This window comes from Triticum aestivum, chromosome 4D, assembly GCF_018294505.1.
Source record: "Triticum aestivum cultivar Chinese Spring chromosome 4D, IWGSC CS RefSeq v2.1, whole genome shotgun sequence".
In the NCBI taxonomy this organism is placed as follows: Eukaryota; Viridiplantae; Streptophyta; class Magnoliopsida; order Poales; family Poaceae; genus Triticum; species Triticum aestivum.
The window spans coordinates 73,628,625-73,642,103 of record NC_057805.1 but is presented as its reverse complement, the minus strand read 5'-3'; positions in this window follow the sequence as shown (position 1 = coordinate 73,642,103).

The following is a 13,479-nucleotide window of genomic DNA, read 5'->3' as shown; positions in this document are numbered from 1 at the left end:
CATCATAGATGTGGTGGGCTCCTACTTCCATGAAAAAAATTCATGACAGAAAATGGGCTTTTCGTCCTGGGCGGGCTGGAGACGCAGCTGCATCACATTCTTTGGGCCGTCCATGACGGAAAAAACCATGGTAGAAGCGAGGGCGAGGAAAATATCGGGGGAGTTCCCGGTTACGGTGGGTGGTCGGGGGCCGAGCGATGCGCGTTTCTCTCGTACATATGCGCGTGTGTGCGAGGCGTTGGGCTCTACTGAACCCGAGCGAGGCGTTGGGCTCTAACTGAACCCGAGCGATTGCACTGCAGGCTACGCGTTACTGAACCTGAGCGATCCCTTACTGTTAACTGAACCCGAGTGATTCCTTCGCTACTGCTGCTAACTAAAGTCGATCGATGCTGCCTCTGGACGAACAGTGAGCGTTGTTGGGGGTTTTGGATGAACAGTTCCCGGTGGGGGGTTGGATGAATAGGACCCTGTGGTAGTAGGCCGTTGCCGGTGGATGAACAGGACCCCGATCGATCGAGCCGGTGGATGAACAGGACCCCGTGGAGGGCTGGTTGAAAAGTAGCCGGTGGAGGGCTGGTTGAACAATAGCCGGTGGAGGGCTGGATGAACAGTAGCCCGTGGAGGGGTGGTTGAACATGATCCCGTGGAGAGGGCTAGTTGAACAGTAGCCGGTGGAGGAGCGCGCGGTGGAGGCTGGATGAACAGGAGCCCGTGGATGAACAGTCGCAGGTGGAGGCTGGAGGAGGTCGACGGTGGATGAACAGTAGCCCGTGGAGGCAGTCGACGGTGGAGATGAACAGTATCCCGTGGAGCTCCGTTTTGCGGTACGCCACACCCCTCCCGATGAACAGGACCCCCGTTTCGACCGTAGCGCTCCAACACAAGTCCGTTTCCTCCATTTTGCGGTATGACACCCCCTCCCAATCAACAGGACCCCGTTTCGACCGTAGGGGGTCCGTTTCCTCTGTTTTGCGGTACGCCAGACCCCTCCCGCTGAACAGGATCCCGTTTCGACCGTGGCCGGTCGAACACAAGGCCGTTTCCTCCGTTCCGCGGTACGCCATGCCTCGTTTCCATCGGCTGTTCCGTCCAAGCCGGTTGGCTCCCGATGGACAACACGCGTTCCGTTGCCTCCCGATGAACACGGCGCATTCCGTTGCCTCCCCAGGAACACGACGACGACGCAGTTTCTCCGTTCCGACCCAGCCATGTACACGAGCCCTGGCTGTACGTATGCGCGAGTAGGCGTTCGAGACCCCGCCCGTATGTATGTACGTGGCCGTATTTTCTTTCTTGCACCCTGGCCGATGTACGTACGTGTACATGCTACATGTGCGCCTCTACTACGACACGTGCACGCCTCTACTACGACACGTGCCCTTCCTTACACGGCCACGGTTCATCGCTGCAGCCTGCAGATAGACCGATCGTATGTACGTACACGTTCGCGACCAGAATGACAACGGTACGTACGCTTCGACCAGGTGGGTCCCGACTGTCAGGCACTTCCTTGCGTGCGAAGATGTAGCTGGTGGGCCCCAGCAGTCAGGGGGCGAATCATTTCTTTTTGCCCATAATATGGACGCACTTCCTTGCGTGCAAAGATGTAGCTGGTGGGTCCCAGCAGCCAGGGGGAGAAAACATTAATTTTTCAGGGTAAAAAGGATGCAGTTGCATGCATGCGTCCATGGGCCTGGTGCGTCCCCACTGTCAGCCTCTCACGTACAGTCATCTTCCGATGACTCTTGGTTGTTGACCACGTTGACCACACCGTGCCGAGCGCACAAAGGCCGGTGGACGACGGCGAGGCCCCAGTCCCGGAGATGGGGAAGACGCGGTAGTGGAGTCGCAGATGGAGAGGAGTGGGAAACTTGACTGGTTTGGGTGCGCGGCAGCACTGCCGCCCACGGGAGACAGGAGCAAGAACAGAGGTTGAAGAAGGAGCACGGCTGTTGGATTACCATCCAACGGTCCAGCTGCTAGAATCATTTGTTGATTAAGTTGACAAAGCCCTACGTACATGTCTGCTTAGTAGGCCCACAAGTCAGCCACCAAATCTGCCGGGTCCCAGCTGTCATCGAGAGGAATGGTTTTTTTTCGCATAACAAGGAGGCACTTCCTTCCATGCGAAGATACAGCCGGTGGGTCCCAGCTGTCAGGGGGAGGAAACAACTTAATAAGGTGGAACTTTCCTTGCGTGCGACCATGGACCTCGTGGGTCCCAGCCGTTAGGCTCTCCAAGTACAGTCCTCTTCCGATGACTCTCATTTGTTGACCACGCCGCGCCAAGCGCAATGAGGCGGTGGACGACGGCGAGGCCCCAGACTGGAACGACCCGGAGATGGGGAAGACGTGACAGTGGAGTCGCAGACGGAGAGGAGTGGGAAACTTGACTGGTTCGGGTGCGGGGTGGGCCTACACTCGGCAGAGAATAAGAGGTGCGGAGTGGAGGGATGGCCTGGCCGTCGGCGGGGTAGCGTTTCGCTGAGGCGCGCAAAACAACGCCGCTGGATGCCGGAGGCTGAAGCAGGCGGTCCCGGCAGCGCTGGGGGAACAAGACGAGAGATTGAAGAAGAATGCCGGCCGTTGGATGTAAATCCAACACCTTGTTAGGCTTCGACCTACTGGCCCACATGTCAGCTAGTCCATTAGTTTTTTAGTCCATTTGGTGGGCTGGGTGAAACAATGATGTAGCATCTATGCAGCCCGTTTATATATATGGTAGAATTTAAAGCCCATTTGCATTTTTCTCGACATCCGCGGACTTGCTGGGCTGGGTGAAAATATCATGTTGGGCTGGACGGAGAAATGTTATAAAAACATAAACACATGATTGCACGTCTATTACTTCATTGGTCAGTAAAATCTTTGCAAGCTTATGTACGCAATCACTAGGAGTTAACTTGCCAAGTTATATATAAACAATTATTATTATTATTTTGTAAGAACTTTCAACTTACGAAATAAAATATCATTTTAATTTGATGAGTTAATAGGACGTGGGGTATTATTATTTTTTAGGCTAGACGTGGGACAGTTGAGTTGGTTCTAGGGAAAAGTACTGGGAGAAAACTCAGTTTACATCGAAAAAGAAAGTGGGAGAAAATTCAGATATAGGATTAATGAAAACGAAAAATAAAGGAAGTGGGAAGGTCTATAAAATGGTTGGACGAACGACAGGTTTAACGGAACCTTATGTTGTTTCTATTATATATATATGTAATAAAATAAGATATAAATATAGGTTCAGTTTTGCATTCTTATAGAAAAATAGAACTGAGCTATGCGTCGTCTTGAAAAAACAAACATAACTTGGGCTGCTGATGTTATAGACAAGCTAGGTTGGGAGGCCCAGAGGCCGCTTGATACCTGCTGGATCCAAAAAATGTTGAAACATGTCGTGGGCTGCCCATGTTAAACAACAAAACCTAGGCCATGGACCTGGTGGGCCCGGGACTGTCAGCCTCTCGATGAACAGTTGTCTCCCGATTCCTCTTGTTTTGCTGACCATGTTGGGAACGACAGACGGCGGCGCCGCGGCGAGAGCACCAAGGCGGAGGACGACGTCGAGACCTCGGACCGAACGAACCGGAGCGGGGGAAGACGCAGGCGGAGGGGAGTACGAGGGTTGACTTGTTCGGGTGCAGGGTGGGCCGGTGGAGCTGCCGCCGCCGGACAATGTGTGGGAGTAGAGGGATGGCCTGGCCAACGCCATAGGCTATGATGGCCAGCCGCTGTATAGGAAGAGGACGAAAGATTGAACAAAATAAAGAAATACAAATGGATAGGTGGTTGGTCCCATATGTCTGTGTACGAGACCTGCTGGGTCCACCTGAGAAGGGGAATATGTTGGGAGGAAGGAGATTCAAAGCACGGCAGCCGAGTGAACTAGTTTTTTTTAAACGGACAAGTGAACTAGTTACATACATAAGCAAATAGCCACTAAAAAAGCAAACAGGTTAATGGGTTCTTAAAAGAAATATTTCGGACAAAACAGATAATTACGACACATAGGCTAATGCATGAAACACTCAGATGATAAAGGTGCTTATAAACAGATAAAGTACAACATCTAGACCTTCCTGGCACGCTTGATCATGACGCTGCGGCTGTCCGTGTACTCGTCGGTTACGGGAAGCAGACACGCCCTCATGTCCAAGATCCGCCTGTACATGTCGTAGCATGCGTATGCGTCCTTGGCCGCGTAGGTTATGTAGGCTAGATTCAGAGGTACCTCCCACGTGTTCAGGTCCTTGGTATCGTTGTCTTCTTTCGTGTTGGCGTATCAGGGGTCGATGATGGTCTCGGCGAGGTCAACCACGGAGTCCTTCTCCTGCCCGTTGCCGATGATCTTGTATTGCTTCTGGATGTCGACAAGCTTGTTGCACCAGATGGCCGAATCGTCGCGTTCTTCCTTCTCTCCACCGTAGCGAAGGTGCATTCGGCGCTGCCGATGAAACGGGTGAATGCTCCAGAACCTCTGATGGCCCTACAACAGTGGTAGACGAGAACCTCGTCCCGCACACATACCTGGGCGACGGCGATCCGCTGGTCCCTGTTAGGAGATAAATGGATGGGCATAAGGTCTAGTCCTGCGACCTTGTGCTTTCTCGTCCTGTAGGTACTGCTTGAACTCGGCGAGGCAGAGCTTCACCAAGTCCGGATCGTTGGTGTACATCACATTCAACTTGGTGCAGCCATATGACTGAACGGCAAACTCAAAGGGGAACTCCTTGCTGAAGTCCATATCCAGCAGGCTCACCCCTCGGATCGCCATTGGAGTGTCTTCAAGTGAACGAGTGGGTAGGTGGCGACAGCAGTTCGTTTTTCAGCTCTTGGGGAACTGGATTCAATAGTAAACCGAGTGTGTACAGACGACAACAGTTACTACCCATCCCTCGCCCGCTGCACGCCCGACAGAAGATGCACCCTCGGCGCATTCAAACGCCTCCATTAAGAAACCTACTCCGGCCACATGTCGGTTCATGAGCGGGTCTGTATTGGTACTGTAATAACAAGAGTTAGTGGTCACTTTACTTAAATTTAATTAGCTTTAATAGAAATTTATACTTAAAACAAGCAATGCATTGGCTCGTTCTATCAGCGCCACAGGATCAACATGCACAACAATTAGAATTATTATTCTCAGGACGCACACGATCAGCACATTTGTCGCACTTTCACACAGATAATACTACCAAGTTTGAACTATTTGTTATGGTTCTTGTCCTCTGCATCATTATGCCGTGTTTCCCATCTTGCAAGATTCAGAACCAACAAATACGATCCAAATAATAAGTACAACAAAGATGCCTACACATCTCATTGATTCCCTGCTTGCAAGATTCGTAACCAACAAATAAGATTCAAATAATAAGTACAACAAATATGCCTACACATCTCATTGATTCCCAGCTTGCAAGATTCAGAACCAACCCATTAGAGCCTTTTGATAAAGTGAATATCGGGATTAAATCCATCTTGGCTAGCCGTGTCATACAACCGAAGAACTTGGCGAATGCTCTTGACCGTCACAACATCTGTAGTTGAGTATTCCTGTTTGCACAACACAAATAAGAAGAGCCTGATTACTATAATAGTGGCACTCCTTGAACTCAACCTGCAGCTCCACTCGGATGAGGCCTGCCTGGAGTTCCATGATTCAATTCATGCGCCTTTTTCTGCAGTTCACCTGAAATGAAGCAAAGATTGCATCATTCAGCTAGCAAGAAGTACTTGCTCTCGTGAGCTGGCAGGTTCTTCTTTAGTAGTTGCACTAAAATTGAGGAACATTAAGGTTGGCTGTCCGGCTCATGTAAGGTGCAACTATAATTTGCTTATCCTTTTGTGCAGTTCCACTAAAATAAAGTGCCATTGTGGTGACAGTGACGGCTCATCTTGCAAAGGCTAATAAAATGTTGCACGAGATTACCAGCAGAATTTGACGGAGATTTTGGAAACTCCAATCACCATTTTGTGCAGTTCCACCAAAATTGAGAGATGTTGCCCACGTGACATTTTAGTTGAACTGCACAAGGCACTCATTCCAAAAAAAGTGTTTTGTGCAGTTCACCAAAAGGTCACAATAGCAACAAGGTGAAATGGATATCCCTATCTGCACAAAAAGATAGAAAGTAAACAGTTGCTGGTCAATAAGAATATACGAAACATACACGAAATGAAAAGAAGCATCTTAATTATGTTCATGGCAATCACACAAGGACAATAGAAATTTTAAAATGTCAGCAATGCTTCATGTTACCGGAAGCATTACGATCAACAATGACATTCGTCAAATATGGGATTACTTTAATGGTGGCATTGCTGTTTACCAGATACAGTAAATCAACAGCAGCTAAAGAGTTGGTTTAAGGGCATGGGACCGTGGGGACACCAGGACACTCAGCAGCGTAAGGGAGCAACTTACTTATCATACTGGGGAAAATAACAGGAGTACCATTTGTAACACAGTTTAATTGCATCATATCACTGGAGGCATTAGATTAACAATAACACTGGTTAGACATGTCCCTAAGGTAACAGTGTGATAGCTTCTTTTTACATGCGCCCTTACATTAACAACATCAAAAGGTTGGTATAAGGACATGCGACAGTGGACGCATCAGCACAATGTACCTACAAGGAGGCATAAAGTGGTGATGCCGAGTTTGTTCATGCTCTGTGAGGGCAACAAATCTAATCCTAGAGACCTTTTACTATGTGAGGGCAGCAAATCTAATCCTGGAGACCTTTTACTATGTGAGGGCAGCAAATCTAATCCTGGAGACCTTTTACTATGTGAGGGCAGCAAATCTAATCCTGGAGACCTTTTACTATGTGAGGGCAGCAAATCTAATCCTGGAGACCTTTTACTATGTGAGGGCATCAATTCTAATCCTGGAGACCTTTTACTATGTGAGGGCAACAAATCTAATCCCGGAGACCTTTTACTATGTGAGGGCAGCAATTGTAATCCTGGAGACCTTTTACTATGTGAGGGCAACAAATCTAATCCTGAACATACTCTGTTGACTTGTCCACCAGCCGCCACTTTCTATCCTTTTTTCAACCAATAATAGATCTGTTCGTTATCCAGTTTGTACCGCGTTTTCCCATTATTTCCCTTTTCAACCAAGAGACCGGTTGGGTATCCAGTCTCTACTACTTTCACCATATTATTTCCTCTTTGAATGAAGTCCTAGATTCATGCTACAACTTTCCCCCCTTTCTTCGTTGGTTGAACCAAGTCCTAGATTCGAATGCATGAAGTAGCTTTACCTCTAGTAATACTAAAAATTTAGGTGGCTTTGGAAGAGCTGATGGGAGTAGAAAAAGATGCACATGCAGACACATGGGGAGCTGGGGCAGTAGAGCAAGGCTGCTTTCAAAGAACTTATACCTGAGGGTCGTTGGGATGTCGGCGGCGGCAGGTCGGATCTGCGCACAATACAGCAGGGAGGAAGAAGGGTCGGAGGACCTCCCGAGCCAGCGCTGTGTCGGAGAGAACGGCATGGGTAGAGGATCGGGCCCCTCTGGCAGCTGTGGGTTTCCTCCGTCGCTGGCGATGACCGCGCGAACGATGCACCTAGTCCTCTACACACACCAGCCGAAGGGATCCGGCCGGATCTGTGACCAGCGGTGAGCAAAGAGAAAATGTCGCTACCGCTGTCTTGTTTAGATCTGGAGAGGATGAGAGAATGAAGAGAGCAACCCTAGTAAAGCAAGCGCTGAGGCCCCTACGTACATATATAGTGGAGTGATTATTTTTTCTCTCCACAACAAGCATTTCTTTTTGTGTATGTGGCATTAAAGAAAAGAAACTCTCTATTTAAGGTGACTAACTGTACGACTCCTACTTACTACTACTACTACCTCCATCCTGGTTTATAGGTCACCTTTGTAGTTCGTGCCAAATTTTGACCAAATATTTAGCTAACAAAATGTTAATGCATGTCAACAAAAATTATATCGTTGGAGTCATATTTCAACATAGTTTTTAGTGATATAATTTTTGGTAACATGCATGAACGTTTTGTTAGTTCAATCTATAGTCAAAATTTGACACAATATATAATGGGGACCAATAAACTAGGACGGAGGTAGTAGTAGTAGTATTGTTCAGTTGTGCTCCCCGGACCTCCATTCATTGAACAACCCCACGGGTGAATAAACATACAGTACTAGTATTTATATAGAATGAACAAGCTCGAACTATTTTCGCGTAGTTAAAAGTTGAGGGCGGGGCTTTTCCCGGGCAGTACGCGCAACAGTATTCGCGTAGGCGGTTTGACAGAGAGGCGAGGAGGGTGAGGGAGTAGCGGATTCAACTTACTTACTGCTGGAAAGGTCAGGCTGTGCGATTTGACGGCGCGTTACTGCTGGAAAGACTTGTGATATGACTACTCACTATAGTCATGAATTACTGGCGGTACGACCGGGGTGATGCCCCTCTTCCGTTCCGCACTCTAATCTGGTGCATGACACGTCGTCCCGGATGTTGGCTCTCCCACATGTCGGCCAAGTACGTAGTAGTAATAAGGAGCAAAGAATCATGCGGTATATACTAGTAGTAGTACTACTACTCAAGTCGGAGGAGTGCGAACCACGACAGCCCAGTGAATCAGCAGTAGAAAACAGTATGCTGATATGGCCATAAAAAACAATGTGCTACGGTCCAGACTGTAGCATGTACAGTACTACTCCTCTTTGTTTGGATCCCTGAGTTAGAGCTAGTTTGGGTTGAAATAGCCTCAAATTGCCCAAACAGGAGGGGTTAGTTTGAGCTAGTTTGCTCTAACCCAGCTAAAAAAACTAGCCCGGTGGAGAGGTTCTAATTGGGTTAGTTCTCCTCAAGACCACTAAAAGAGAACTAAAAATCTCCCCTGCCCGCACCAGATCGCTCCATCCGCCCCCTCGCACGACTCCTCTCTGTTCCCCATCGGGCCGCCCGCCCAAGCGCCGCTCCGCCGCTTGCCCTCTCTCTCTCCTCCGGCCGCCCTCTCGCTCCAGCCTTCGAAGCTCGCCCCGCTCCCCCTTCACCGGCCGGTTTTCTCCCTCTGTCATGCGCGGCGGTGGTGCATCTACCAGGGAGGTCGCGAGAGGGGTGAGTTTGTTCGTTCCTTCTCTGTCTCATAGCCATATCATTGATCTTGCTCGCTCTAGTGCTAATTCTGATTTGGAAAAGTAGATCCTGATTAAACTTGGTATAGATTTGTGGTGCATGCATGGAATTGTTTGATGCTGCTTGAGGAGGTAATAAATCTTTCTAGAGGCCCAAAGATTCAGTTCACCTTTCTAGGTATTTCAGTTTCAGGCTTGCATTATTTCTAGAGGCCCAAAGAATCAGTTCACCTTTCTAGGTATTTCAGTTCCAGGCTTGCATTATTTCTAGAGGCCCCAATATTCAGTTCACCTTTCTAGGTATTTCAGTTTCAGGCTTGCATTATTTCTAGAGGCCCAAAGATTCAGTTCACCTTTCTAGGTATTTCAGTTTCAGGCTTGCATTATTTCTAGAGGCCCAAAGATTCGGTTCGCAGTCGTCGGCAAGTGGCCCTGCTACCCATGCCGGTGTCGACCTCAACTCGCAAGCGCCGGCGTCGGAGGGGTTCCCGGGGCTTGGGCTCTACAGAGCCTTCCTCCAGAGCGACGATGACGAGCTCCTCCCTGGGTGCGTGAGGGGCTCCGGGCTCCCTCCCTATCGTGAATGACTTCCGTGATGAGTTAGCTCATGCTTTGTTTCATGGAGTGTATTTTTTTGTGAAGCTTGATTGAGGACTTGTATGTTTAAGTGGGATATCTCAATTGTATGGACAAAGTAAAATTTATCATGTTTTGCATGCTTGATTTGTAAAGATGGTTCGTTTATGTCAATTGTGAGCGGGAGGAGGCCACACAAGAGCCGGCCACACCAAATCCGGCAGGAAATAGGGTCCAAAGTAGTCAAATGATTGAGAAAGAACATTTATTGTCAATCTAACCCTGCCATCCATACACCTCTTTGGTTTAGAGTTAGTTCAGGGTTAGAATCTAACTCTAACCTCTAACTGAGTTAGAGTTCTCCTCGTCTCGGTTCATCGCCATCATACTTTCCCCATTTCTGTGTTTTCAGTATCCTGCGAATCAAAGAGGCCCTTAGACTGGTTTAGGTCCGGTAGTTTTTTATAAACGTGTTATGTCCAAAATTTAATGAACGTGCTCCGGTTTCTACGAAAATAATCCGGTTTCATGTAGTAATTCATTTATTTATTTATTCTTCTGCGGGGGGTTTGCATGTAATTCGTGAGGTCTGAAATGTAAAGTACCCCGGCATATGCTCCGAGTCGTGCATGCACTACGACCCAGATGCTCTATGTCCCACATGTCGGCGAAAGGGAGCACGTGGAAATAGCCTAGGAGTACATATAGGAGGATAAATGCGTGAAAAAATATGTACGGTGAAGCGTAGCTGCGGTTCGAAAAGGAGACCTAAAGTGATGACAGGTATAGGTCGCACGCACCCAACTAGTGGTAGTACTAGACATACGACTACTTTTTCCCTAAAAAAAGAGGTACGAGTGCTCAGTACTCCTATTCTATCAACGCGAGTCCCATCTGACAAGAGCGTCCGTGCTACAGCTAGCTCTTCTCCCTCGTTTCTCTCTTCTAATTCTAAACTCAGCCGACACCCGGTGGGCGGGGTGGGGATTTGCCGATGGTCGGTTTGCTCAACTACGGCCCCACCTCACAATGAAAACGTTACGTATAGAATAAAAATGCCATATACTCCTATACTAATAAAACATTAAGGCCACGAGGCGAAGCAGTGCTGGTTACAGGAGGCAAGAAGAAGAGATGCATCCATCGACGACGTCCACCTCCTCGACTCAGGGCGCCGGCCCACCGAACGACGGCTAAGTAGCAGCGGCTTTCATGGCCAGGTTGACGTGCTTCTGAACAATGGCGTCCAAAGATTCCAGCCGCTGGAAGAATGCCAACGTCTTTCTGTCCTCGCTGGCCTTGTAGTGGCCTATGTAGACGATTTCCTCGTAGACGTGGATGTGCAGGTCGACGGTCGCTAGCATGGCGAGGCGCTGCGCGGAGAGCGCGGCCTGGAGGTGCACATTCTTCGTCGTGACCTCCGGCACCTGCAGGGCCACCAGGGCTTGAAAGAGTTCGTCACCATGGAGGCTGATGAGGGTGGTAGGCAATGAGGAGTCTGGGCGCACGGGCTGGAGCAGTACGGCAAGGTCGTCCGCGCGCTTCTTGACGGCGGTGAACTTGCCGATGGAGTTGACCATCATGTCGTCCATGTGAGAGACAAAGCCGGCGTCGGCGAGGGCTATGACGCCGGCGGTAGCCAGCACCATCTGGAAATGCTGCGCGGTGCGGGGCCGCAGGACGGCGCCTTGGATGATTTGGCACAACCGACTGCCACTTGCGTCCATCGTCTCCATAGGTGCTTCTGGCTTCTGGTCACTTGGTCTTGGATTGGAGTGAGCAGTGTTGCACAGAGACTAGGAGTAGATGGATTGGAGTGGTGGGGCGCCTTTATATGAGAATCCAAACTCTGTTGCATTCACATCGTGCTGGCTCTATTTTACTTCTCCAATTAATTCCCTCTACACGTAATTGAGGATGCATCATTGACCATTCAACGTCTCGGGAACCGCTACCCTCTCCCTCCTTGGCATTCAAGCACCTATGGAGGCGACTGCCGCTCGCGTCTATCGCGTGTCAGGAGACGTTCCCGTCAACGACGAGGTGCCTATGGTGACTTCGTAAATTTCAAGATGATAGTACTAGTATACTCAATATTGTGCACCGCGACCAAGGCGGAGAGGAAAACGAGAGAACTATGTATTTATTTACGGTGTAGATTCACTCATTTTGCTCCATATGTACTCCGTCTCGGTGTAGTCTAGTCACTTGTTGAAATCTCTAGAAAGGCAAATACTCCTTTCTGGTTTACAGGGCTATACTAGCAAGTAATAGTGGGCTCACATAGCAATTTTGTCTCATGCAAGAGCCTGGCTATATGCGTGCTCCAAGGTTGGCAACTGCCACGTTCGGGTTGCGCTTGGCTCTTCGCCTCTTCGAGAAGACGAACAATGATGTTACTACTACTACGTCTACAGTATCGAATCCACTGCTGCATGTCCGTCCACCGCGAGCGGGAGGGATAGCTTGTTGTAGTACTACTATAAGCAAAAGCTTGTCCTCGTCTGTGAGCCACCGCGCGCATGGGCGAGGGAGAAGGCGTGTAGTAGTAAAATCAAGCTTCTCCTCGTTGTACGAGTTGACGCGACACATCATAGCACTGGCCCCACATGGTTGCCTCTAAACTTGGCTGAAAGACCCGCAGTGTACAATACTCCATTTGCTGCAACCTCTAACATTTACCCCACCACAAATTAAAATATATATTCCTGTCTTGACCAGATGAGCGTGCAAACTACAATCACCAGGATGACAGGTAGGGCCAGAAGATTATTTTAATAAAAAAAGCATGGAGCCGACCCCAACGATTTTAAGCTTACAGGCACAGTACACGCTATCCTAGACTACTCTGCACATGAAACTGCCACACGAGCGTCCGGGCTGCGCTTGGCTCTTCGCCTCTTCGGGAAGTCGAACAATGATGGAGTACTACTGCAGTGGAGGAGTACTACAGTATGCTTCTGGCCATCTGACACCGATTGAACTGCTGCATGTCCACCGCGTGCGGGAGGGAGAGCGTGTAGCGAACGAAAGCTTCTCCTAGTCCTGCCAGCCACCACGCTCATGGGCGAGGGAGGGACGCAGCTTCATTGACTTACTGCTCCTGCCTTTGCGTGTATGACATGTGGGCCCAACAGGTGGGTGGCCCACCTGTCATGCAGCCAAAGGCAGGTGCGGTTAAGGCGAGAGGGCGTTGTAGTAATCAAACTTCTCGGTCTTGTACGAGTTGACGCGACACATCAAAGCACTGCACTCGATATATTTCAATAATTTGCGTTTACCGATGCATTAATTACAACGCATGCATGCATGCCGTGACTCTCCTTTTGATACTTGCATGTGTTGATTTAATGCACCTTGAAGTAGTATGAATATGTGACGGTAAAGCTTTGTAATGCCCCGGCCCTAATAAAGCGAGAGATGGTTGTGCACGAGGAGGGCGAGATCATGCAGACGGAACAGGACCCGACGATGGAGCTCTCTATGGTCTCGATGGACCTCACCTTGCTCCACTGCCCCTTGTGCCTCCGCCCCTTGAAGCCTCCAGTGTATGAGGTTCGAATACACCTCGTCCGTTCGGCTGATCGAGCAAGGTGCAGGTTTCTTGATTGATGTGTTGTTCGATTGATTTGTGCAGTGCAAGGGAGGGCACCTGGCCTGCGCGGACTGCCGCGTCGAGCGCCCCGGGAACCAGCGGCAGTGCCAGAAGTGCGAGCGCGGCGGTGGCTTCGACGTGCGGAACACGGCGGTGGACGCCGTCCTCTCCTCGGTGAGGGTGGA